The sequence below is a fragment of the Triturus cristatus genome, chromosome 10 (assembly GCF_964204655.1).
Source record: "Triturus cristatus chromosome 10, aTriCri1.1, whole genome shotgun sequence".
NCBI lineage: Eukaryota > Metazoa > Chordata > Amphibia > Caudata > Salamandridae > Triturus > Triturus cristatus.
The window spans coordinates 1,150,798,182-1,150,826,010 of record NC_140593.1 but is presented as its reverse complement, the minus strand read 5'-3'; the positions used below and the strand labels follow the sequence as shown (position 1 = coordinate 1,150,826,010).

At 40.1% G+C, this 27,829-nt stretch overlaps 1 long non-coding RNA gene across 4 annotated transcripts in view; it reads right to left on the bottom strand.

Annotated features, from left to right (window-relative positions):
- LOC146796791 (uncharacterized) overlaps nucleotides 1-27,829 on the bottom strand; it is a 280,965-nt gene that overhangs the window by 19,454 nt on the left and 233,682 nt on the right. For 2 of the 4 annotated variants that reach the window (XR_014969955.1, XR_014969956.1), the window contains exons 3-4: nucleotides 2,741-2,792; nucleotides 2,123-2,277 (exon numbers count right to left, since the gene is read on the bottom strand). This is a non-coding gene — a long non-coding RNA (uncharacterized LOC146796791). Of the gene's footprint in view, nucleotides 1-2,122; nucleotides 2,278-2,740; nucleotides 2,793-27,829 lie in introns of those variants that run through there. The other 2 variants (XR_014969953.1, XR_014969954.1) reach the window with 1 other exon arrangement.

Below are 27,829 nucleotides of genomic sequence, written 5' to 3'. Positions count from 1 at the left end.
CTTCCTACCTGCATGAACAGAAAGCAGCAACCTTTTCACAAGGCTTGAGTGTAGAGATGAAATTCACACGTGTAGAAGTAGAGTACGCTCTTCTTTATTTCAAGAGTTATCTCTGGAAACACTTTGGGCCGTATTATCAAGAACGGCGATAAAAATATCGCCAGTTGAGCGGCAGGAAACTGCCGCTACAGCGACGATAAGGGGCTTGATAATATGCCCTTGAGAATTCCAATAGAAGTTCACAAAGGTATGAGAGGCAACACAAAGCTAAATTCACTGTGTCAATACAGTTAGAAGCTGATCGTAGAGTCCACACAAGACTTGTGATATTCAAGTATTCTTTATTTCGCAATTCGGTACAACCATATTCACAGCCAACGCGTTTCGCCCAAGCATGGGCTTCTTCAAGGCAGAAAGTGTAAAACGATGATGCACAGTGGTTTTACGGGAAAATTAGGGGGTATCTGATGTAGATATAATCTTGCCAATTAATAGCATGGGAGCAATGAAGCTACGTATAACGATGTACGTTAGGAACTGCGAGTTCCAAGAAATCCTGGTTAATCCAATTTTGGATAACGTGTGTCAAATCCTATCCAAGGGGGGCCTGTAATGCCGTGATTGCCGTCGTGTTGAAACGGTTTCATGCTTGGGCGAAACGCGTTGGCTGTGAATATGGTTGTACCGAATTGCGAAATAAAGAATACTTGAATCTCACAAGTCTTGTGTGGACTCTACGATCAGCTTCTAACTGTATTGACACAGTGAATTTAGCTTTGTGGGAACATATGTTTTATTTATGGTCGTTTAAGCAGCTGGCCATTTGAGGTGGGCAATACTCTCATTACTGTACAGTGACATGTCTAGGCAGTGCATTCACTTATAACCTAGCTGCTTTTTCTCAAAATTTGTAAATTCCAATAGAAGCCCAGGTTCTGGTGTAAAGGACATCAAACCTGGGCTTCTACTGGAATTCTCAAGGGCATATTATCAAGCCCCTTATCACCGCTTTAGCAGCAGTTTCCTGCCGCTAAACCGGCAATAATGTTATCGCCGTTCTGGATAATATAGCCCCAACGGAGGAAAGTGAGGTACATCCTCTCATCACTGCTACCCTGACTGGTTCTCTGAAAATCTCATCAGCATTCCTGAATGCCTTGCTGATGACCTCACAAGCCAGATGGGGGCTATAAGACGGTGTCCTACTTGAGACATTCTACTCCCCTAGGTACACATGCAAGTACCTTTCGTCACAACACAGAGGAAGGAACCGTCTGCACTTTTCCGGGCACCCAATGTACATTCAGGATCAGACAAAAGCTGTTCAACAAGGTTGAGAAATCTCACAAATGTGTCCAGTTTTACATCATGTATGTTGAAATGCGTGGCCATATGTCACTAAAGAAATCATGAATATGTTACTGTGGTGTATGTTCACGATGACTTATGTCAAGCATGAGTCGAAAGGGCGTGCATGTGTATATCTTAAAAAGCATGAGTTTAAAGGGAGTGCATGTGTGTACCTTAAAAAGCATGAGTCTAAAGGGAGTGCATGTGTGTACGTTAAAAAGCTTGAGTCTAAAGGGAGTGCATCTGTATACCTTAAATAGCATGAGGTTAAAGGGAGTGCATGTGTGTACCTTAAAAAGCAGACATAGGGCTCAGTTTAGACATCCTGTGCCCTTATTCACACTGCCATGTTAGAACTAAACTCAAACTCACCTGGGGGATATGATGTTCGAGCAAGGCCTCATGCCAGAGTTTGCTCATAAGGCATTTAGGGTGGAATAACCTGAGAAAACGTTTTTTGTGATATTTTTGTGCATGTTGCTCCCTTCACCACACCCTTTGGTCATGCTGTTTTCCCACTTCTACTGCAAAAACTCCAAGAGCCTCGCTCAATTTGTGCGGAAGATTTGAGCCAGTTGCAATCACTCAAAATTAACCTGTGTGAATTTTGGCCTGTGTCCATTACCTGTCATGGGCTTCAATGAGCTAAGTGTTCAAACCCCAGTATCCATAAGTACACGATCAGAACACAGGACAGTGTTTAAGCTCTGAAAGTACGTGCATGCACACAGCAGCCTAGAAGATTCGCTATTCAGACAATATATTTCCGGGTGTAGTCCGTTAGTTGTAAATGTTGTTCAAAGCACAAAACCAATATCCGTTTTTGATATCACTGGATATATAGTATTTATTCTGTGGAAATCAAATCGGTATCCATATTTTCACAGCGCAGCCGACGCGCGTTTCGCCCAACGGGCTTTCTCAAGGCTGCATATGTACAAAAGAAAAGAAAAACATAGTATCTAATCACCTGTACAAACAAATATATCACCAATATTGTCGACTGAATTATGTATATACATCAACGTAATTTAGTTGAGAATGCAAACCTAATCAACAGTCTATCACATAATTCAATAAAATCAAACCAAGGCTCCAGGGGAAAGTACCCTCAAAAACAGAGTGCTCCCCTAGAGTGGGTAATTTGTAGAGAGATACGTCCCGAAAGGTTCCCCAGATGGCAAGAACGTGCATGTGAAGAACACCAATGGGTAACTGGAGCTTGTCTCTTTAAGTTACCCAATCAAACATGTGTATATCACCATTGTGAATGTGAGTGGTAATGGGGGTGCCCATGTGGGATATTCCATCAGCTCAAAAAGAAATAGAAAATGGGGCACATGCTAGTAGAGTGCTCAAAGTAAATAACTCAGAGGTGATATAGTCTCACCTTATAAAATTCCACGTCTCGTTCACAAAATAGTAAGTGAGGTTTGTAAAGTCTGTAAAACAAATTAGAGCAAAGGACTGAGTTTCTGTCCCAGTACTGTTCCAGACTTTACGTCGCTGCATGTAAGTTGTTTTAAATTTGTCAGAAAGATTAAACTGTTGAAATACTTTCAAGATAAACAACAACTGGGCAGCACCATTGACATCGCCACTGACTCAGAGAATTTACCTTCAATCAGGGACATCAGGGATGTTCAATTATTACTTTCAATGGATGATAGTGACAGGACTCCATCATTACAAGACGTAGCAATGGACCTAGACTTGGATACATTTGCTAGCTCAGACAGTGGGCTAAGACATAAATCCAGATTTACACCACAAATGCCAAGTCATAATTTGATAGATAGATTCCAGCAGAATGTCTTCAGGGATCTATACAAATTAGAAGACAAATATCTTTTAAAGAAAATACATTACCCAACCAACATATCATGGGAGGAAAAACAGGCCTTGTTCAATCTGAGGAACGATTCCTCCCTTGTCATCCGGGAGGCTGACAAGGGAGGCAATGTGGTACTCATGAACAAATCTGACTACATGGCTGAAATAGCCAGACAATTAAACGATGACATGACATACCAACGTTTGGATCATAATCCACTTCATACCACCAAAGAACTCATATGCAACACGTTACGGTTTTGGAAAGACAAATGTTTGATTACAGATATTGAATTTAAATATCTTTTCAATGATACACCAACCATACCGTGCATGTACGTCTTACCCAAAATACATAAAAATGTTCCCTTTCCCCCGGGCAGGCCAATCATCTCGGGAATCGGATCTCCAACGGAACGTATTTCAGAATACATTGATTCATATTTACAACCATTGGTAATTAATTTGCCATCGTTCATAAAGGATACCACAGAGGTGTTAAGCAAGATTTCGGATGTAGACTGGGTAGAGGGACACTATCTTGTGACTTTGGATGTGTGTTCCCTCTACACAAGTATACCTATGGACATGGGAATCCTGGCAGTACAATATTTTCTGGAATCTAGGTCCATACAATACTTGGAACACACGGTGATGCTACTGGAATTAACAGAATTAGTGTTAAAAAACAACATTTTTATTCATAATGATGTTTGGTACCGACAAATTAGAGGTGTGGCAATGGGGGCCAAATTTTCGCCCTCATTTGCCAATCTCTTTATGGGCTACTTTGAGCTCAATCATATTTGGAAGAAGGGCCCAAGTCTATTAACGGATAATGTCCTTTTCTTAGGCCGTTATATAGACGACATACTTATGTTTTGGTCAGGCACAAAAACAATGTTAGATGAATTTTTTGATTATTTAAACAATAATCCGTTTAACTTAACATTTACCAAAACAGAAAGTACCACACACATTAATTTTCTAGACATCACAATCATAGTGGACAAGAATAAACTAATATCACGTCCATACAGAAAGGATACGGCATGCAATGCAGTCCTGCATGCCACTAGTGCACACCCACCATCACAAATCAAAGCAATCCCTTTGGGAGAGATGATCCGCACAAAAAGAAATTGCAGCGATACACAAACATTGGAGCAGGAACTAAATACAGTTGAACAACGATTTTTGGCAAGAGGGTATAAAGTATTTGACATTCGCAAGGCACGCAATAGTGTAAATAGCATGAAAAGAACTGATTTGCTGAAGGGCCGCATCAAAACTAACAAAAGGCCATGTGACACAAGAACCATCAGGTTCATCACACCGTACTCAAATGCCAGTCCCGAAATATTTAAAATTCTGAAAAGACATTGGCATTTACTAACAGGTGATGTAAAGATCTTAGAGGCGGTGGGGTCTAGACCAAATATCACATTTGCCAGGGGCAATACTCTGAGACAAACCTTATGCCCCAGTTTTGTACGAAAAATGGACCAAACCACTTGGCTACCAGTTAAACCAAAGGGGTTTTTTAAATGTGGGACTTGTAATGTCTGCCCCTTTGCGCTGAATAGGACCACTACGTTTAAATACAATTCTGAAAAAATCCATTCAGTCAATGGGTTTATCAATTGCAACACTAAATTTGTAATTTACTGCATTATCTGTATATGTGGGAAGATTTATGTGGGTAGTACAATCAGACCACTTAAGGAACGGATACAAGAGCATATAAGGGCCATCAGAAACAATAATACCCAGTATCCGTTGGCCTCACATTTCAACACTTTGCATAATCACACAGAATTGATTAGGATAACGTTTCATGGTCTTGAGGTAATATTGCCACATCAGAGAGGTGGCAATAGAGTGAGTGTCTTAAGACAGAATGAATGTAAATGGATCATCTCTCTGAGAGCAGTGGAACACGGGATTAACATTGATAAGGAGCTGTTTGAATTTTTATAAGTCAATGTTCAATGTACAATGTGGAATAACTATGATTGTCTGTTCTGGGAAATAATTTGACTGCTGCTGTGCCTAATGATCAATGTCTTTGAATTTACATGTACTAAGGATGTGACATAATTTTATTGGGACTGATTGCGTTACAGATGCATTTTGACATATGTTGTGGCTCCAGGATTCTCATTCTATATGACCTGCTGCTATCTGTCCTATCTATGGCTATTTTACTAATTTACATCACTTTACATCAGGACTCCTGGTCCACCTAACATCACTAGGGATATACAATTTAGTTGTGTTTCGGTGAAAAAGAGTTGATTTATGACTATTTATAATCATTTTTTTATTTGAATAGGCATTACTTGCCTAGAAACATGACATACTTGCCTTTAACATACATATTGGATCTCTCCAATATGGCCGCTAGTCTAGGATAGTGAACTCTGACTACCTAATTTTGCAGTCCACTTTTCATTTCCATGACCTCACGCGCTGTGCTTATTTTCGGCAATGGCGGGAGGCATACGGATTCGAAACGCCGATTTACAGTGAGAGTACGAGTGACTGTAGTAATGGTAAGTGTTACATGGGGTTGTTGTGGAAATGAGTTTTGTTTATAAGCGAGTTATAGCGCGACTTTGGCCTCGGCAAGTGCGTCGGATGGATTGTTTTTACATCCATCCGGGGAAGTTGCTATTGTTGGGAACGAACTTGCGATAACATAGACTGGAGTTATAGGAACGATACCATTTAATGTCTTGACAAACAGGCCGGGTTAGCTGTACATAATGCTGATTAAAGGATGTGAATGGATACGATTTATGTTGAACGAATTTACATTACAGACGTTACAGTAACGTGTTGTTATAACGCTAATTTCGGGTTTGGAATATTAAATCCTAGATTCACACGCGCGAATGGCTTTGTTGCGGTTAATACACATACGGAATTAGGCAGTGATTACTTATTTGTGTTACATATCTGTTTCAGAGGGGACGGATCCTGGTCCTTCTGATTGCTTGAACAATATCATAATTGCACTAAACGTGGACAGTGTCCTATCTAAGACAATTCCTTAACATTACACGGGACGATTCTGTCAATATTAGGTAAGCAATACCTAACGTATGGACAAACGCTGTGTCAGATATCGTGATAGTCTAGTATCAGTGCGTTGATCTGGTTCGGTAATTTGTTTTACAGACTTTACAAACCTCACTTACTATTTTGTGAACGAGACGTGGAATTTTATAAGGTGAGACTATATCACCTCTGAGTTATTTACTTTGAGCACTCTACTAGCATGTGCCCCATTTTCTATTTCTTTTTGAGCTGATGGAATATCCCACATGGGCACCCCCATTACCACTCACATTCACAATGGTGATATACACATGTTTGATTGGGTAACTTAAAGAGACAAGCTCCAGTTACCCATTGGTGTTCTTCACATGCACGTTCTTGCCATCTGGGGAACCTTTCGGGACGTATCTCTCTACAAATTACCCACTCTAGGGGAGCACTCTGTTTTTGAGGGTACTTTCCCCTGGAGCCTTGGTTTGATTTTATTGAATTATGTGATAGACTGTTGATTAGGTTTGCATTCTCAACTAAATTACGTTGATGTATATACATAATTCAGTCGACAATATTGGTGATATATTTGTTTGTACAGGTGATTAGATACTATGTTTTTCTTTTCTTTTGTACATATGCAGCCTTGAGAAAGCCCGTTGGGCGAAACGCGCGTCGGCTGCGCTGTGAAAATATGGATACCGATTTGATTTCCACAGAATAAATACTATATATCCAGTGATATCAAAAACGGATATTGGTTTTGTGCTTTGAACAACATTTACAACTAACGGACTACACCCGGAAATATTATTGGCTTGTGGGGTGTATGGGACTATTGTGGTGTGCTGCATCGCCTGTTTTATGAATTGTAACATCTTGGGAATTTTCTATTCTTTGAGATGACCATTACTCTAGGTGGATGAGTATGTGGTGATTTGCGAGCACCCAATACAATTGTGAATAATAATCTATCGTATTACAGTGCATACTTTACGATGTGCAGGTCCTTATAGCATATCCACTGTTAAGCATTGCCATTCAGACAATATATCGAAGTTAAAATATTGTCATACCAAAATATTGTCTCTAAATATTGTGACATGGATATATCATCTGCAAGAATATTGATGTCAAGAATATCGGTTTTAAGGTAATTAATATTGATTTTTAAAATATCAGTCATTAATATAGTTTACAAAAATATTGTTTTTTATAATATCGTTTTTGAATTATTCATATGTAATTTAATATGTATATATATATATATGAAATGTATATGATGTGAATTTTGTGTTTAATTATTGTTTATGTTTTCTAATATAGTTGGTAAATTGTTTAGTAGTTATGAAATGTAATTTCATTATTTTTTGTGGTTTTTAGTACTGTAGCGGATTGTGGGTTTAAATGGGTACAGGGTGGGCAGTAATTTATCTATAGTAAATAATCAATTTGTTTATTCTTAATATTCTTTATTTAATTGGCAATCAATTATGTTAATTGTGCAATTAATTTTTTTCTTATTTTAATTTTAGGCGTGGGTTGTGGGGTTTATAGGGCTACAGAGTGGAAAGTAATATAAATGTAATGAATTAATAATTAGTTGTGAATTACTATTTTATTTAATTGATAAGTAATCATGTTAATTGTGTAAATAATTTTTTTAATTGTAGGTGCAGGTAATTTATAGAGATACAGGGTGGGAAGTAAATTCATTCTAAATATTTAATATTAAATATTTAATTGATAATTAATTATGCTAATTGTGGACATTTTTAAGAAAAAAATCATTTTTAACTTTAGGTGCCAGTTATGGGGTTTATAGGGGTAAAGGATGGGAAGTAAATTAATTATAATTAATTCATAATTAATTTGTAACTAATGGTAATTCGTTTATCGATAAATATGTATTTTACATTGCCATATGTATGTATTTCATTTATTTTTTAATATGAAATATTTGTATTTTCTTACTTATTTATATTTTTATTTGTTTACTATGTTTTTGCAATTATTTTATTGTGTTTAAGAGAATTTGTTTGTTTCTAATGTTGCACTGACTGGAGGGGGAACAGTAAACTTTACCCATCCGCAATCCAACACTTTCCCTACTGTTGCACTTATTGGAGTTGGAATAGTAAATATAACCCCTCCGTAATCCGACAGTTTCCCTACTGTTGTACAGAGTGGAGTGGGAATAGTATATTTTACCTCTACGCGAACCAACACTTTCCCTACTGTGGCACTCATTGGAGTGGGAATAGTAAATTTCACCCCTCCGCAATCCAACATTTTCCCTAGTGCTCTACTGACTGGAGTGGGAATAGTAAATTTGACCTCTACGCAATCCAACATTTTCCCTACTGCCGTATTGACTGGAGAGGGAATAGTACATTTTATTCCTTTGTGATGTAACAGTTTTCCAACTGTTGCATTGCGTGAAGTGGGAGTAGTAAAGTTTATATATCTTCAGTAGAAGAATTTGCTTACTTTTGTATAAATTGTAGTGGGAATAGTATATGTATTAAATGTAAAAGTATATAATTTATTTTAGATTGTTACACTTTATATTATTATGTTTTTGTTTGTTTAAAATTATAATACTTATAATTATTAGTGTTTTTAATATGTAAAATGTTTTTATAAAATTGTAAGAAATGTATGTTGTTTACATTTTCATTTTATTTTAACTGGTTTGTTTTAAAAATAATTTATGTTATTGGCATATATATGTATGTATATATATATATTTGTTAATAGTTGTTTGTTATAATATTACATATTATTGCTTTATTTAAACCATTCTGAAATTATAATATAAATTACAATTATTCGTTTAATTAGTTTTTTACCCAGATATATGTAAATATATATTAATATATATTTGTATTTAACTTTTTTAAGAGGTGTATTTGTTATATATTTGAACTATATTTTAAATCTATTGTATTTTTATAAAATTAATGTTGCTTTTTAATAAACTTAATATTTAGGGCTTATTACAATGTCGGTCGGAGTTTCCTCCGATCGACACCGTGATGGAAACGGGACCGACTGACCTCTGCCTAATTATGGTGCGGTCGCATTCCCACATTTCCCTATGGGAGTATGTGTTGCTGCCGTAAATCAGCCATAGCACAACCTCCCTTAGGGAAGTGGGAGGTTGTGTTAATGTGTACAGCAGTATATAAAGCAGGACTTACGCATTGTGTTTACACTATGCGGGATGTTGAGCAATCTGCAATAAGAGTTTACGTGAACTGCTGCACGTGATAGGAATATCCAGTTGGAGAAGGGCGATCCTTTGAACATAACTTTTTAACAATGTTTGAATGCCCCAAACATAATTACTCCATTGACACATTTATATACCAATTGGATATTGAATGCTTGCAGGTTTTAAGTTTTGATTCCATGTAGCGTGAACAGTACATACAATATACTCATAGGTCAGTTGGGCCATTGATTGGTATAAATATTTGTACAGTACCTAACAGGTTCAGCGCGCACGGTTTTAATGTATATGCTTATTTGTTCCTGCCTGTAAATGTTTTATCAATCGGAGAAAGTACCATTTCTATTTCCATGAATGGTGGGGTTTTTAAAGCTGATTGTAACATAGCGATTCATTGATTGAGAACGGCTTTGCGCAGCCGAAACACGTCTCAGTGATTTTACTGCCGGCTCCGGAGTGACCACATTTCATTAAATCAGCCAATGTACGGATCCTCGTGTGCGTGCTCCCTTTTTCGTGGGTGAAGTTGGGACGTTAGTTTTATGTGTAAATATAGATTAATATATATGTGTCTTTAACTTTTTTTAAAGGTATATTTGTTATATTTGTTGAAATATATTTATTTTAAATCTATTGTATTTTTATTAAATTAATGTTGCTTTTCAATATACTTATTATTTAGGGGCTTATTACAACGTCGGTCGGAGTTTCTTCCGACTGACACCGTGATGGTAACGGGACCGACCGACCTCTGCCTAATTATGTTTTTATTGCTGACATGTCGCTCACTGATTTGGTACTGTACTGTTTATTGTATGTAGCTCTGACTTTTATCCTACTGTAGTCAATTCCCTAACCCCATCCTTGTATTTTGCCTATGCCTATACTGTATGCAACGTGTTTATCCCTGTAAAGCGCTCTGATACCTCAAAGGGTTATGATTGTGCTATATAAAACCTCAAATAAATAAATGACTAAATATGGTGTGGTCGCTTTCCCACATTTCCCTATGGGAGCATGTGTTACTGCCATAAACCGGCCGTAGCACAAGCTCCCGTATGGAAATAGGAGGTTGTATTAATCCAAGGGGGCACCCTTGGCCTCCAACTGGAGGCCAAAAACAAAAGGGGGCCCTTCTAGGGGCCCCCAAACATGCATTGCAAGAGGCTTTCCATGTTGGAAAGCCCGGCATAGAAAGCCTGCCGAAAACCGTGCATCGTAATCCGGATGGCGTAAAACGCCATCCATATGGATTATGGGAGAGTTCTGACTGGCCGACGGCAGCCCGTTGGAAGCCATCCGGAATGACTGGCCGGTTTCAGTTCCGACCGGCTGTATTGTAATACAGCCGGTCGGAACTAGAACCGACGATCTCGGTTGTAAAGCCTCCGACCTAAGGTCGAAGGCTTTATGACCGAGATTGTAATAGGCCCCTTAATATTTAAATCAATATAGATTTAAAAAACGATGTTTAATACAACAATATTTTTTTTCAATATTTTTGTACCTACCATTATAAATATAGGAGGATGATGATATTTTTGTCATTGATTTTTTAGTCCCGATATTTTGGTATGGTGATATTTTATAGGCGATATTTTGTCAGTTAACCAGAAGCTTGCCCAGTACATTGCGCACTGATGAACACAGGAAACTATAGAAACAAAGAAAAGTTGTGACCTTGAGTAGCACAGAGGACAGCAGCGACTGCAGCGTGACACTATTTTTGAAGCACCTGTACAGCACGCTCGTTTGCAACACATGACGAATGTAGTCTTGGAAGGACGCAGAGTGTGCTCTGAGCACTTGCTTTGTCATTTAAATCATGTCATAATGTAAAGCACTACTGCTGGGGTTGTTAAGTGCACTAGTCCGGGTGCTGATACTTTATCAAAACCACAGGCAAAACAAAAGCATACCACGCACCCTTTAACCCCAGACAGAGTCTCAGGAAGTGAGATTAGCAGGCCTTTGTGCCTTTTAAGCGATCAGCTGAAAATCTGAGTTTGTGTCATGGTAACAAACAGGGATTTTCATCCATCACAATATGATTTTATATGGTCCAAACAAGGTGTAACTATCTACTATTACTTACATTTAAAACGGCAAATAGCTGAGAGAGAGAAAGAAAGAGAGAGTCTGTGTTTCTATGCACATGTGTGTGTGGGGGGGGTTGTAGGCTGTGGCCCCCTCTCTCTAAAATTTCACTCTATGTTTAGGTCTGAGCTAAAGACAACTTCAGCTGTCTCACCAGCCTAATGAATTCCAAAATATTTATAGGAAGAGGTTTGACGCCGCGGCCAGGGCGACTGACCCCGGAATCTGGGGATCACGGTTCGATCGCCGACGGCAGATTAGCCCAGCACCATGTGACTGTGGGCAATAGCTTGCTTAATCTTCCCGACGGCCCCCAGCGCCTAGAGACCCTTACGGGTGATTGTTTGCGCTTTACAAATGTGGATTATTATTATTATTATTATAATACAGATACCTACCTATCTACACCCAAAGGGGCTTTGGCTCACTACTCTTCACCCATTGGTCTGCTTAAGCATCACTCACATTTCGCTCCAGCTCAGCAGAGCACGCAGCATTAGGCACAGGTCCGACCCATTGGCTCGCTTCACTGCAAAGGCTCTTTCCTTCTGCTCATCTTCCCCAAACCCAGTCTATTTCAGTGCTAGGATTGGTTGGCAAATCACTGTTTTTGTTGTTTTTTAATTTATTTTTGTGGTGGTTTATTGCTGTGTTTTTTAAAACCTGGGCACCTCACCTTTGGATGTAAGCGTTTTTACTTTTTAAAACATATAAACGTTTAGGTGTAGATTTACAAGCCCCCTGTGCCACCAGTACGTCACTTTTCGTGACGTACTGGTGGCGCAGGGGGCTCCTTCATATTTACAAGGAGAGGAAAAGCCACCCTGCGTGACTTTTCCTCTCCTTGTAAATACGGCCCCTTCACACGCAGCACTTTGCATTGAAGGGGCGTTCCATGGGTGTTGCTGTGGGTGTTCCCACGGGATGTATGACGTTACAACGCATGCTGTTACAACGCATGCTGTTACAACGAAACTTTTACAACGCCAGTGCATTGACTACGCAGGACATTACAACGCAAGTCTTTACATCGACTTGCACTAGATGGCGTGCTAACATTAAAAAAGTGTAATTTACTATTCCAACTCCAGTCCACGTAACAGTAGAGAAGGTGTTGTGATAGTAAACTACACTATTTTTAATGTTAGCACGCCATCTAGTGCAAGTCGATGTAAAGACTTGCGTTGTAATGTCCTGCGTTGTCAATGCACTCGCGTTGTAACAGTTTCGTTGTAATGGTAGTGCGTTGTAACAGTTGCGTTGTAAAGGTTGTTCCCCGTTCCCACGCAACACCCATGGAACGAGACACATCTCCAGATTTACGAGAAATCATAAATGTGGAGATGCATGTGAATGCTATGCCACCCTAGAGGTGGCGTGGCAAGGCGCAACGAGGAGAAATGTTATCATTTCTCCTCGTTGTTTCCTCTTTCAATGCGTGCTGCATTCTACAGCACACACTAAAAGAGGAAAATGCCTGTAGTGATTGTTTTTGTGCAGGAAGGGGCACCTTCCTGCACAAAACCAATCTCCCCACGACGCAGGCCATGGTGCAAGGGTGCCTGTGCCAGCGCATGGCTGCAGTTTGTGCGCCAGCGAAGGGGAAAGCACAGAGATACAACATATTCTTGTAAATATGTCGCATCCCTGTGCTTCAGAAGTGCCGCAGCGTGGCGCAGCCAAAGGGCTTGCGGTGCCACACTGCAGCACTTCCTCGTAGATCTGCCCCTCAGTGTCTATTACATATGTTTGCAAAGAAAATAAGTACAGCCAAATTGCAGGTTTGCATAATCTAAAGCTATTGGTTTAGCCGGTGTGTTGTATGGTGTCCTTTTACTATTATTATTAGTATTAGAATTCTTGTATGTCAGCACTCTGATGTAAGTGCATTCTGTGTTACCTAGATACTTAGAGGAATGTTAGGATTCACTTCGTGTTCTGAGTTGACCGGTGCTGGAGGGTCTCTGTCATCCGCACTGGTGGGTTTACTTATACCTGAATTGAGAATAAATCATCTCTTCACTACTTCGTGTGAGACCCGTCTTTACATTGGCGACGAGGATGGGATAACCCACCGTGAAGGAAGGACCCGAGTATCTCTCTGCACTACGATTTTTTTTATTCTCTTACAAGTTTTTTTTTAAAAGAGATAAAGAAAAGTGCACGAAGGCATTGATACGGAAGCAGCTGAAAATTAATTGAAGGCATTGAAACGGAAGCAGCCTAAAATTGAAGAACTGAAGTCTTCATGGTCGTGAAATACTTCAAACGGTAAAGTTTACCTTGGATTGATGTGAATGACGGTTGAAGACGGGAGTTTCTTCTGCTCGAGCTTCCATTGTTCCGGCGATTACGTGCGTCTGCTGCTCACGCTTATAAAACAAGAACCACTGCCTCTTGAAAGCACGTTCGTGGTGTGACGTTCGTGGCGGCCATTTTAAGTTGGGCAGATTTCTTCGTTACATGACATCGTTTGATGATAAGAAACGGATTGTCATGCTGTGAAAAGGATTGACTGGTACTGTTCTAGTAATTTTTGTTTACTTTTCTTCACTAATTTTGAATTTTGAGTATTATTGGATAATACTGTTTCGTGTGTTTTTTGTTGTTTCACATGACATGTATTATTCACTGCATCGCCTACTAAGATGAATATTGACATCAAATTCTTATTTTGGCAATTTGGATTGTTTTCTTGTTGAGTATACATCTCGTTTTTTTCCTTCAGCTTTGAAGTTCATTTCTACTAGGATTTTTCTTTTACTGCTTATTGCAATTTTTCCTGACTTTCTTCTACTATGGCATCTTCCCAAATATGCAATCAACCAGCAATTTTTTTAAGTACACCAGGAAATCCCACTTTAACGTGGAAAAAATGGTACAAAACTTTTGAAAATTATATAGTTGCTATTGATGGAAAGAAATTTCCTGCTGAAAGAAAACATGCGCTGCTTTTTACTTATTTAGGGTCAGCTGCTATTGAGATTTTTGAAAATTTATCACCTATTGCAGCACCTGCTGGAGCCGGCGATTCTTGGGACATTTTTAAAGAAGCTGTTGCTAGATTGGAAAAACAGTTTATTGAAGAACCTAGTATTTTAATTGAACGTCATGCTTTCAACAAGAGAAAACAATTTGCTGACGAAACGGTGGAACAATATGTTGCGGCGTTAAGGGTTCTTGCTGCAAATTGTGATTTTGGGGCAAGCGTAGATATTTGCATAAGGGACCAGTTTGTATTTAATTGTGAATCTAAAAAAATACAAGAGAGGTTGTTAGCCTGTCGCAATCCTACGCTAAATGAAGTTATCGATATTGCCAAAGGCATTGAAAGGTCCATACGTTCATCTAAAGTTTTATCTTCTGAAGAGATTCCAGTTGCTCCTGTATGTGCGGTTCAAGTCACTAAAAAAATATTTAAACCTAACATGGTGTCAAAGCCTACCAAACCGTCTTGTTTTAGATGTGGATCCAGATTTCATCTTGCTAATAGTTTGGAATGTCCTGCCATTAAAAGAAGGTGTACTAAATGTAATAAGGTTGGTCATTTCCAAACTGTTTGCAAGAATGTAAGGAGTGGTTCTACTACTATAAACAATGGTTTAACAGTGAATTCTGTGAATGATGTGACCAATGAACTAGAGAATATGATTATTACATTGTATGATTCTTCCTTTGATGTTAATATGATTAATGTTAGTTTTAAAGCACCTTTAGGAGAAGTTTTAATTGGAGATGTTGTTTTAGAAGTAATGGCTGACTCTGGCTCTCCAATCACAGTGCTTTCTGATGCTACATTTGAAAAAAAATGGACAGGTATACAACTTTGTGTCACGGATGTCAACCCTAAAGCATTTGGTAATTTTGATATTGAAATGTTGGGTTATTTTGAGGAAAAATTGAATTTTCAGGGACGATGTATTTTCACAAAGATTTACGTTGCAGTTAATGGCAAGAATATTGTCGGGTGGTATGATCTGGGCAAACTAGGAATAATGCTTTGTCCAGGTACGGATACTCCTATTAGATTACGTGACATTTCTGTTAACCAGATTGCAACACAAGATTCTAATACTGACTTTATTCTATCAAAATTCAACACTGTTTTTGCTGATAAAGTTGGTCGCGTGAATGGTTTTATGCATCACATTAAGTTAAAGAGAGATGCTAGGCCGGTGCAGCACAAAGTACGCATGGTACCCTTGGGTGTTCGTCAAAAGCTCAAAGAGCATTTAGATAATCTGTGTTCTGAGGGCATAATAGAGTCCACTGATAGTTCAGAATGGATTTCGGCTATTGTAATTGCATTAAAAAAAAATGGAGACTTGAGGTTATGCATTGACTTGAGATCACTGAATAAGAATATAATTATTGACAGTCATCCGCTTCCTAGGATTCAGGAATTGCTCATGGCTGTCAATGGAGCTAGATTTTTTTCCATCATTGATCTCAAGTCTGCATATCATCAAGTAATGTTGGACGAGGAATCTAAAGACTTGACTGCTTTTGTAACTCCTTTTGGAGTCTATAGGTTTTTACGAATGCCATTCGGTTTAGCTTCCGCCGCTAGCGTTTTTCAAAAGCTGGTGGATATATTGTTTCAAGATGTGGTTGGGGTACAAGCATTTCAGGATGACATACTCATCTTTGCCAAGTCACATGAAGAACATGATTCCATTCTTGGCAAAGTACTTACCAAACTGGCACAAAGAGGCATGACGGTTAGCAAAGAAAAATGCAAATTTTTTGTGAAGGAAATTGATTATTTAGGACACAAGATTTCAGGTGAGGGCATTGCTCCTAAACTTGATCTGATTAGTGCTCTTAACAATGCTATTAAGCCGTATGACAAGGATTCTTTGAGGTCTTTTTTGGGACTTGGAGAGTATTATGCTAGGTTTGTACAGGGCTATGCTTTGGTTGTTGAACCTTTGAGACTTTTGCTTAGGAAAGGGACATCTTTTGTCTGGTCTGACGAGCATGACAAAGCTTTTGTTAGAGTTAAAGAGCTCATTTCTAGGGCTCCTACGTTGAAGACATTTGATCCTAATGGGGAATCTGTGGTAACTGTGGATGCCAGTTCTATTGGCTTAGGGGCTGTTTTCACTCAGTTTGTAAATGGGAAAGAAAGAACTATTTCTTTCATTTCAAGAGCTTTAAAAGGTTCTGAGGTACATTACAGTACAATTGAAAGAGAGGCGCTTGCATGTGTGTGGGCTGTAGAAAAGTTCAAGAATTTTTTATGGGGACAGTCTTTTAAGTTAATCACAGATCATAAACCCTTGGTGTTTATGATGGATTGTGTACGCTCAGGTAATGCTTCTTCCAGGCTCATAAGACTTATTGCTAGGTTACAAGAGTTTAATTTCAAAATTGAGCATATTTCGGGTGGAAAGAACATCACGGCTGATTGTTTGTCTAGACTGCCAGCTAAAGAAGTCGATGAAACTTCATGTGTTGATAATCATGAATGTGTAGTTGCTTTGGTGGATGTGTTAAATAATTGTGAGGGAAAAATTTCTGAAGCTGACTGGGTTAAATTTTATGATGAAGATGTTGTGATTAACAAGGTCAAAAAGTTTCTTGTTCAAGGATGGCCCCCTCTCAGGAATCTTGAGGCAGATTTGCACAGTTTTGCACACATTTCTAGTGAACTCAGTATTGAGAGTGGATTGCTGGTCAGACATAGTTTGTTGGTTCCTCCCATAGGTCTCAGGTCTAGGTTGGTTGAGTTAGCTCACTTTGGTCACAATGGGGTGTCCGCTACTAAGAGAGTTCTTAGACAACACTACTGGTGGCCTGGTATGGATACTATGGTTGAAAGATTTGTTGATGCTTGTGCTATATGTGTGCGTTCAGATAAGCATTGTAAAGTTTCTTGTGAGCCGGTTGGTTTACAGGAAATTCCCAAGGGACCTTGGGAGAAGGTATCCATTGACTTTTCAGGTCCCTATGATATTTTAGGTAGACAGTATAGATTTCTTATTGTTCTGATTGATAATTTTTCAAAATGGATTTACCACACTTTTGTTGAGAACCCAAATACTGACGAAGTGATCAAATTTTTAGAGAGGATTTTTAGTGTTGAAGGTTTTCCAAGAGTACTTATGTCTGACAATGGTGTTCAGTTCACTTCGTCCAGAATGGTTTCTTTCTTACAAAAGTGTGGCATTAGAGCTGAGAGAGCTCCTTTATATTGTCCGAGAGCTAATGGTCAAGTGGAAAGGGCTAATAGATTTGTTAAGGATGGTATTCAGTGTGCTCTGGAGAGTGAGAGGAATGTTTTCAATTTTCTTGATGAGAAACTTTGGGCGTATCATAACATGCCGCATTCAGTGACAGGATTTTCTCCTTTTTATTTGATGAGAGGAAGAGAGTGTTGTACATTGGTGTCACCATCTTGTGAGTTAATGGTTCATAAGGATTTTGACAAAACATTAGATAAGGTGAAGGACAACTTAGATGGGGCTGCCTTGAGAAATAAGATATATCATGATGACGTACATAGAACTAAACACAAAAACATTTGTGTTGGCAGTTGGGTACGCATCATTAATCCAGGTTTACCACGCAAAGGTCTGTCTAGATTTTCTGCCCCTGTGCAAGTTGTTAAGGTCTCGGAAACTGCAGTTTTTTTACACAAAAGGGGATGGTGGAATAAGGGTGCAGTAGTTCTTCTCAAACCTGGACAAGAAAAATTGTTTAATGTGAATGATGCTAATGATTCATTTTTGGATGTAGGAATTTCCAATGAGAGTAGTGTTTCTAGTTCCAATTTTAGACATGCTAGCGTTGATACACGTATGGCTAGTTCTTCATCTGATGATAATTCTAAGTCTTGTGCTGATTTGTCTGTTCCCATTACTGATTCTCAGAATGTCTCTTCTTCAGAGGAGATTATTTCTGGGAATGTCTCTTCTGGGGATCCTGTTAAGAGGGTGGTGAAATTGCCCAAGAAGTTTGAAGATTTTATTTTAAAATGATCTGTTTTTTTTGTGTGTTTTCTTCTAAGTTTTATTTGCTTTTGTTTATGTAAAAAAAAAAAAAAAAAAAAAAAGGGGACATGTTGTATGGTGTCCTTTTACTATTATTATTAGTATTAGAATTCTTGTATGTCAGCACTCTGATGTAAGTGCATTCTGTGTTACCTAGATACTTAGAGGAATGTTAGGATTCACTTCGTGTTCTGAGTTGACCGGTGCTGGAGGGTCTCTGTCATCCGCACTGGTGGGTTTACTTATACCTGAATTGAGAATAAATCATCTCTTCACTACTTCGTGTGAGACCCGTCTTTACACGGTGCTTTTATTTTTACTTTTCTTCTTGTCCTCGTAGTCCATTCCCCTATCTACAGTCATTGTATTTTTGTGTCGATTTAAATTTAAAAAATGAAATCATAATAATGAACACGATTGGTTTAGGTACAAAAGAAAACGGTGGTACCCAAAAGATCCGTAGTCCGATTGAATCACAGGATAAAAGGTAGTCACCGGGGATGTCAGCAGCAGTTGCAACCCAAGCTATATCTGTCTAAGGCTCCAGATTACGCTAATGCCCTACTCCGCACCTCTCCCTTTCTCATAAAATATGGAGCGTGAACAATCTCGGTGACGACGTCGCGGAGAATTGGCGCGCGGGGGCTCGCGGATTATTGGCGCGCGACGGCACGCGCACGCAGACCCGGGGCCCATCTACTGCTCTTCCAGAGGGACCATCCATTACCCGCCCCGCCTCCGAGTCCGTGTCTGGAATGAAAGGAACTTTCCTCCCTGTGAGGAAAAACAAATCCTGATTCATACCGAGTTCAAACATTATTCAGTGACTCTGTCACTTGGAGTTTTCTGAGAATATAGAACTCGCCATTTTTCTGTTTTTACCTGTCAGGGGTCGTATTTCACGGTGATGTATGAACACAATCCCGCAGCGTTGAGATGAAGGGGCCGCTGCCCGGGGAGCGGAGCGGCCACGGGCGAAAATCTGCAGCTGAGCCCGCGCTTTCAGGAATACCTGCCGGGGATGTAGTAATGCCCGGGAATCCAGGCCCCATTTAGCACTGGCGCTGTTATAGCAACAGTCATTATCTGTTGACAATTCTCCACTGATGTTGCACTGTCGGTGATTACAAGACGTTCCAGGGAGAGATTTCATGTTGAGTCATCCTCGGATGTTACATTACCCAGGATTCTATGCTCACAGTACTCTGCTGACATCACAATGCCATGCCGGTGCAAGTAATTCTATGTTGAAAGTACGCTACTGATGTTACAATTACAGTAATACCACGCTGACAGTCATCTGCTGAGGGCATAATACCCATGGTCCTATAGTAACTGTACTCTGGCGATGCTACAGACAGTGCTAGTACTTTCACGCTGTCTCATTGCCTACCTTACAATGCAAGTAATTCTATGCTGACAGCACTCAACTGATGTTACAATTTACAGTAACTTCACGTTGACAGACCACTGCTGATGGTATAATATCCATGTTCCTATAGGAACAATACTCTGGCGATGCTACAGACAGTGCCAGTACTTTCATGCTGACTCATCTCCAACATAACAATGCAAGTCATTCTATGTTGACAGCACTCTACTGATGTTACAATTACTGTAATTTCACATTTACAGTCCGCTGCTGATGGTAACATTTCCATGACCCTATTGTAACTGTCCTCTGGCCATGCTACAGATAATACCAGTACTTTCACGCTGACTCATCTTCAACGTTACAATGCAAGTAATTCTGTTTTGACAGTACTCTACTAATGTTAAAATTACAGTAATTTCATACTGACAGTCTGCTGCTGATGGTATAATATCCATAATCCTATAGTAAATGTACTCTTGGGATGCCAAAGACAGTGCTAGAAGTTTCTTGCTGACTCATCTCCGACGTTACAATGCAAGTAATTCTATGTTGACAGGACTCGACTGATGTTACAATTCCCCGGATTCTATGCTCACAGTTCTCTGCTGACATCACAATGCCATGAATTCTATGTTGACGGTGGAGTCTAAAGATGTAACAAATACAGTAATTCGACGTTGACAATCCGCTGCTGATAGCATAATATCCATGGTTCTATAGTAACAGTACTCTGGCCATGCTACAGACAGTGCCAGTACTTTCACTTTGACTCATCTCCGACATTATGATGCAAGTAATTCTATGTTGAAAGTACGCTACAATTACAGTAATCCCACGCTGACAGTCATCTGCTGAGGACATAATATCCAGGGTCCTATAGTAACTGTACTCTGGCGATGCTACAGACAGTGCTAGTACTTTCACGCTGTCTCAACGCCAACGTTACAATGCAAGTAATTCTATGTTGACAGCACTCAACTGATGTTACAATTTACAGTAACTTCACGTTGAAAGACCACTGCTGATGGTAATATCCATGGTTTTAAAGCAACAGTACTCTGGCCATGCTACAGACAGTGCCAGTACTTTCACTTTGACTCATCTCCGACGTTATAATGCAAGTAATCCTATGTTGACAGTACTCTACTGGTGTTACAATTACAGTAATTTCATGTTGACAGTTCACTGTTGATGGTATAATATCCATGATCCTAAAGTAACTGTACTCTGGTGATGTATAGACAGTGCTCGTACTTTTACGCTGACTCATCTCCAACATTACAATGCAAGTAATTCTATGCTGTGACTAATATAAAGAGGATATAATGTCCACAATTCTATGATGACACTACTGCACTGTCATGAGGCCCATGATGCTATGTTAACAGAAAAACACAGATTTTACAATGCTAGTGGTCTTAAAATGACAGAACTGACTAAGCCCGGGTGGTGAACTCGGCTACGTTGGCGAAGTTTTCCGCACTCCGCAGAGCACCCAGAAATCCGACGTGGAGCGGAGTTTTTTCCTCACTCGTGCTCCCCAACTTCAAGTTGGCGAGCGTGAGCGAGGAAAATCCACCTTCCAGTGAGAGTTTTCCTCTCTTGCACTCCCCAACGCCAAGTTGGCGAGCACAAGTGAGGAAAATCCACCTCCTGGTGAGATTTTTCCTCACTCGCGCTCCCCAACATCAAGTTGGCGAGCAGGGGAAATCCCCCTCCCATCGAGATTTATCAACACGGGTGGTCAGATTTCTCAATGCAGGCGGTCGTGGGTGGTCGTGACCACTTGCGTTGAGAAACCTTCTATTCGAGCGGCAGAAAGAAGTAGCACCCTCCTGCGCTGCACATGGTGTCATTTGCATTGATTTTCCAAACACCCGGCACTGAAAATCAATGCGAACAGGCAGGACCAAGCGCACTCCACCGATTGCAGAAATCCACGTAGCGGAGCAGAGTTTTTTGGTCACGTGCAGAACTCTGCAAACTCCGTCGAGGCTTAGTACTGATGTTGTACTTACAGGCATAGTAACGACAGCAGAGTGCAGTCATTGTAAAACTTTCTCCAATGCAATCCATAGCTATTAATGTGTTAGTACCACTGATTTTTAATGTGACAGTTTCGTACTGAATGCAACAGAAACTTTATGATGACAGTACCCTGGAGATGTTATTATATCCTTGATGACATGTTGACAGCATCCTAGTGCCATAGTAGTATGTGGGACTCCACATCGGCAGCCCTCCAATGATGTTACAGCGCCACTGATTCTAAAATGTCAGCAGTCTATGGTGTTACAATGGCAGAAAATCTACGTTGTTAAAGGGTCAATGATTGCTCTGTGTTGTGTTCGACAGTTTAAGTACCACAGAGCTGTTATATTACAGCCTTATAGCCCACTGTGGACCGCTATAGCAGTTGTTAAAGTTCGTGAACCCGACTTGTAGGTCCGAGCTTCAGGTGATGGTCTATAACGAGGGTGAGGGGCTTTAGCAACTAGTATAGCCCAAGGCAGAAGGGCTGAAAGGCTAATGGAACATTCCACCCATTAATAGTAGAATGTTCTAAATGAAAAAGGGAGAAACAAAAATACAAACATTCCAATGTTGGAGCAGAAGGCTTATACCAGCCGTTATAAACACAGAGCCTCTCTTTTGTTTTAAATGGAGTTCTCAACATTCCAGTGTTGTAAATACAGTTCTTTACTCACCACAAAGCGCTAGTCATTCCACAAAGAGAGCATCAACTGATGATTCAGTTTCACTAAGACTATAGTAACATTGCTCTAGAGATGCTACCGAGCAAGAGATTTCACACTGGCAGCCTTGCACTGATATTGGAATGGCAGTGATTTCACGGCAGCGGTACACCACTGATGTTATTAGAGCCACTTAATTTTGGCTCCACCCTTGCACGTCACATACTTATGTTGATTTGGGCAGATTGGCACTTTTTAGATTCCGCGTGAACTACCATTTTCAATATAGCCTTATAGCCCGCCGTAGCGGGCTATACCGGCTGTTAAAGGCCCGGTGCAGCGTTAAAGGCCCGAGCCGAAGGCGAGGGACTTTAACAAAGCAGAGGGACTTTAAAAGCTGGTATAGCCCTGCTACGAAGGGCTATAAGGCTATTACAACATTCTGCCACTAGAGGGCAGAATGTTCTAACAAAACAAAGCCTTCAGGGAACACGAGGGGATTGAAATCCCCTCAGGCTCCCTAAAGTCTTTGTTCACAGCCAGAGCTGTGAACAAAGACACATTGGAATGTTGGCGCTACGGGCTTCTACCAGCCATTATAAGCCCGGAGCACTCCATTGTTTTCAATGGAGCTTCCAACATTCCAATGTTCTAATAAACAATGAAGTTTCAAATGTATTTCTGAAATGTTCCATGATAGAGCCATAATTGAATCATTTAATGTGTGCATACTAATGTTGCAGATTTCTCATAAACATGTCGTTCTCTTTCATTGCTGTACTAATGGTTTCAGATGTAACACACAGTTATATGTCATTATGGTTTTATTCCACTCAATATATATTATATGTACTAATTGGGAACGTGCGTGCCCCTATATTCAAGTGTCAAGTGCACTTTAACTGCTGTGCTAACGCACCATAATTAGAGGCTTCAGGTTTCTGAGTTCCAATGTTTATCTTTATTCTGAGAATTGTTTTGCTTGCATGTTCTTTCCTTCACAGGTGCAGATACAAGACTTCATTAGTTAGTGAAAAGGTATTGTTTGTTCGTAACAATAGTAAAGTACAGGAAGAAACTTTTGTCAAAGAGACGATGAGCTAAAGAAGTTGGAGACACATTCTCATGCTGGAGAAAGGATGCTCAAGGTTGATCGAATGTACCCAATTGAATGTGTGGCAGAAGAGCTGAATGTTGCCAATTTCTACCAAGAAAGATGGAAATGTACTGGAGATGATGACAGTGGTTACCTTGAACACTTTGTGTGTTAATAGGTGTTGTTCTGCTAGATAGTTTGGATTTCACGAAGGGCAGACCTCTTTTGCTACTTCTTCCACTGTGTGGCTTCATGCTATGCATTCTATAGACTTTGAGTACTTTATGGAAGACTCCAAAATGCTGACACCTGTTCCTTGCTTACCCTAGATTAATTTGGATTTTCCTATTTTAGTATAGAGTGAGATAAATTAGATTTCTTTAGATGTCTGGCAAGACCTATATTTCACCACTAGATGCCCCGCACAATGCACAATATGCACATAGGAACCCATCTCCTTAAGGAAGGGACTTATAGACAGCCCCACCTGGCATTGGTTGATACCAATGCATGTCACCACAAACATGCACAAGTGCACATTTGTGCACGCATCTGTTTGTATGGATGTGTTTGCATGGACTAGCACTTTAAGATCAGGTGTATTGACAATACTTGTTGGATAGCTGATAGGCAGGGCCACTGGAAATATGCGATTGTGCAACCGCTGCGATTTTTGGGTTATTATAGATTTACCTCATTTCCATCGTCTGCTGCATAATCTGCAGATTTAACAAAAAAATGTTCATAGCTCAAACGGTTCGAAAGTTACTAAAAATGCTGCAAAACACCTTGCAGCCCAGTGAAAGTCTTTTTGCAAAGGTTGGCTAGTAACTTTTTTGCTGCTTATTGGTAAACATTTGGATGATAATTTGGTACTAATGAGATGTAACTAATGCCCAAAAAAGGCTAACAATCTGGAAAATCCCAATTAATGAAGTAATACTATCACAAAAAGTGCAGCATTATGCTGCATAGTTTGCCTTGTCTTGCCACATAATTTACTCAACCCTGCCACATAATTTGGCCCTCACTAGCTGCATAATTACAGCGGCCCTGCTGATAGGCCATTGGCAGTGTGTGGTACGTGAAGTGAGAGGTCATATGCGTTGCGTGGTGTGAAACAGGTCAGTCATGTGCACTGTGCTATGTGGCAATGATTAGGGGAAACGTGCTGTCTCTTGCCAAAGGTCTACCTCAGTATATTTTTAGTATATAGTTAGGTGTTCCTCACAGAATTCTTAATTAGGCAATATTCTTCTAAAAATATTCTCTTTCTTCCCTGCAAAGTCATTTCGATGAGGTGGAGGCTTTCAGAGTGCCATAGTCAGCCACGCTTGCCAGCCACGTGCACACCTCAGCAGTTTCAATTAAGATTCCTGCTTTACTTGTCACGGCAAATATTCTAATTAACTCATTTAAAACGGTTGTAACAATCCCTTTCACGCTCTGCAGGAAAACATGAAACCCCTAAATAATGGGTGACGTCGTCTCGCCTACCGGCATGCTTTCCACGGTGGCAGGGAAGCGGCAGGGAGATGGAAGCCCGTGTATAGGAAGCGTTCATGTCAAAATTCCAGATCCCCACAGTTGTGGCCGGCATTACTCGCGGGTTCACGTGGGGAGGTTGGGTCATGCGGGGGAGCAGGCGGATTTAATTTTATAATATAAAAATGTATCTTTCCGGCCGGCTGGGTCCCCCGTCTTCTTGGCTCCTTCCTCCAGCAGGAACAGGAAGCAGGCATCCAGGCCCCCACCTCATAGCCAATCACAACGCTGCAATGGCAGGGTTGTGATTGGCGGGGATGCCGCCCAGCCAGGGGCTTACGGGGAGGCCTTGTTCTCCATGCATGCTGCATGGAGAAAGGTCAGAGTGCGCACAACTGGCTTCGGAGGCCCCAGAGGGATGACCAAACAGTCATTGCGCCATAAGGAGTGGGACACCATCCCTCCCCTGCCCTGACTGCTCGCAGAGCAGCCCCACCCGCCCACCCGCAATCAAACATAAAATGGTACTAACGGAAAGCTATTACCATTTTATGTTTCTGCTTCTCACACTCGAGAAAGCAGTGGGGCGATGCTCCTCCGCCCTAGTGGAGGAGCCGCCCCTGGATCCCCATACCTGTGTCACAGGCTGGTGCAACAAACTGCTTGTAAATGTAATGTGTTGTTGGAAAGTTTTCATACCTAAAGTTTGTGATAATATCAAAAAAGAAAATATTCACAGAAAGCCCTCCCCTCAATTCAGAAATTTGAGACAGGGTTTCTCAAAAATGAGTTTCTTTTTGGAGTCACAACAGAGGCGCAACTAGAGCCACATTTCAAGGGGTGGGGGTGGGGGGAATACTTCCAGCAGTGCAGAGACAAATTTCTTGGGTGGGGAGGGGTTAATACTTCCATCTATGTAGAGCCAAATTTCGGGAGGGGGGTGTAATACTGCCAGCAATGTGTCCTTCTATAATGTTAGTTGCACTGCCCCATTCGGGGTGGTGTCCCTCTATGCACACAACACTGTGGGGTAACGAAGTTACCAATCTTCACAAGTATAAGTTTGAATCAAAAGTTCATTTATTCATGATGAAAAGTATGTTGTCATATTGTGAACTTCAAATGTTAAATCACAACGATATCAACGGATATCCTCTATGCATTTCGGGTAAAACCCTTCATCAGGAGGAATCCTGTAACAGAAATAGGAGAACATGTTGCTAATCCCCTTAAGATACAATAATTAAACAAAGCATACTAGAAGGTAAATGACATTGCCCTTCCGTAAAAGGTCAAAATTAAACAAAATAGAGTTACTCGAAAAAGTATATGTAACGGTGTTGCAGTAAAGAGTGAAACGTAAAGAAACACAGTAACGGTCACATTTAGAAGATAATGACGGTGAAAAGTGAAAGATGAAATGCAAGGAAGCTTGAAACACAGGTGCGTGAGTTAATATGTAAAACTACGTGTGTGAAGTTGTACGTTTGAAGCGCTGGGGTAAACGCTAAAAATAGTGCTCAAACGTTGTACCCAAGCTAATCACCGTGATGGAATCAAAGATGCAGGGTCAAAAGAATCAGGGTTAGAAACGAAAATTACCTCGATTCGTAGGTGAAATGGGCATGATGAGAATGTGCCGATCCGGGAGATCGTAAATTGTAACGGTCACCAAGTTAAATAGGAAATTGGGTGATAGACAAAAAAAGAGGACTCAAAGTACGGCGGCCATCTTAAAGATGTAAAGTGTGTTCGTAGTTGTGCTGCTTGTCGGCAAATGTAAACCAAAGAAAAAACAAAAGATTTACGTGATAATTGGAACGGGAATGCTGAAAAGAAAAAACATGTCAGGAACAATAAAGTTAGGAAAGTAAATAAAGTTGAAAAGGATAATAAAGTTCAAGAAAATAAAGTAAAGTGGGGAAAGAAGTGTTAAAAACGTTAAAAACGAAAGTATGAAAGTATGAAAATTAAGAATTTAAGAAGATTAAAAGAAAAGAAAGCTTACAGAAAAGAATTACAAAAAGGCATTGACAGGTAATGAAAACATTGTGAAATTAAACGTAAATAAATAAGTTTTCGCACAGGCATCGGTGCAAAGTCAAATAAAGCAACTGAGTTCAAGGCGGTCATTCAGACCATGTGGTACCATCGAGTTCATTTTATATATCCAAGATGTTTCTCTTTGGATCAAGAATTTTCGATTGTCACATCCATCTTTTAGTGGAACGGTCTCGCACACCAAAAAGCGTAGTTGACTGACATTATGTTTGTGTTCATTGAAGTGTACTGCTACTGCAGATTTGAGATTGTTGTTTCGGATGTTACTCTTATGTTCATTTAATCGTATCTTCAACTTTCTTTCCGTCTTCCCAATGTATGGAAGACCACAAGGACATTTCAACATATACACAACGTTTTTGGAATCACAAGTTGCTGACACAAAAAGTTTGATGTTGTGACCCTTGGTTGGGTGCTGTATGTTATTGCCTTTGATAATGTTGTTGCAATTGCCGCAGTTATGGCAGGGTATGGTGCCCTTGTATTCAGAAATACACTGTGGTGAGCTCGTTGGTTTCAAAAGATCCATGAGATTTTTGCTTCTTTCATAGG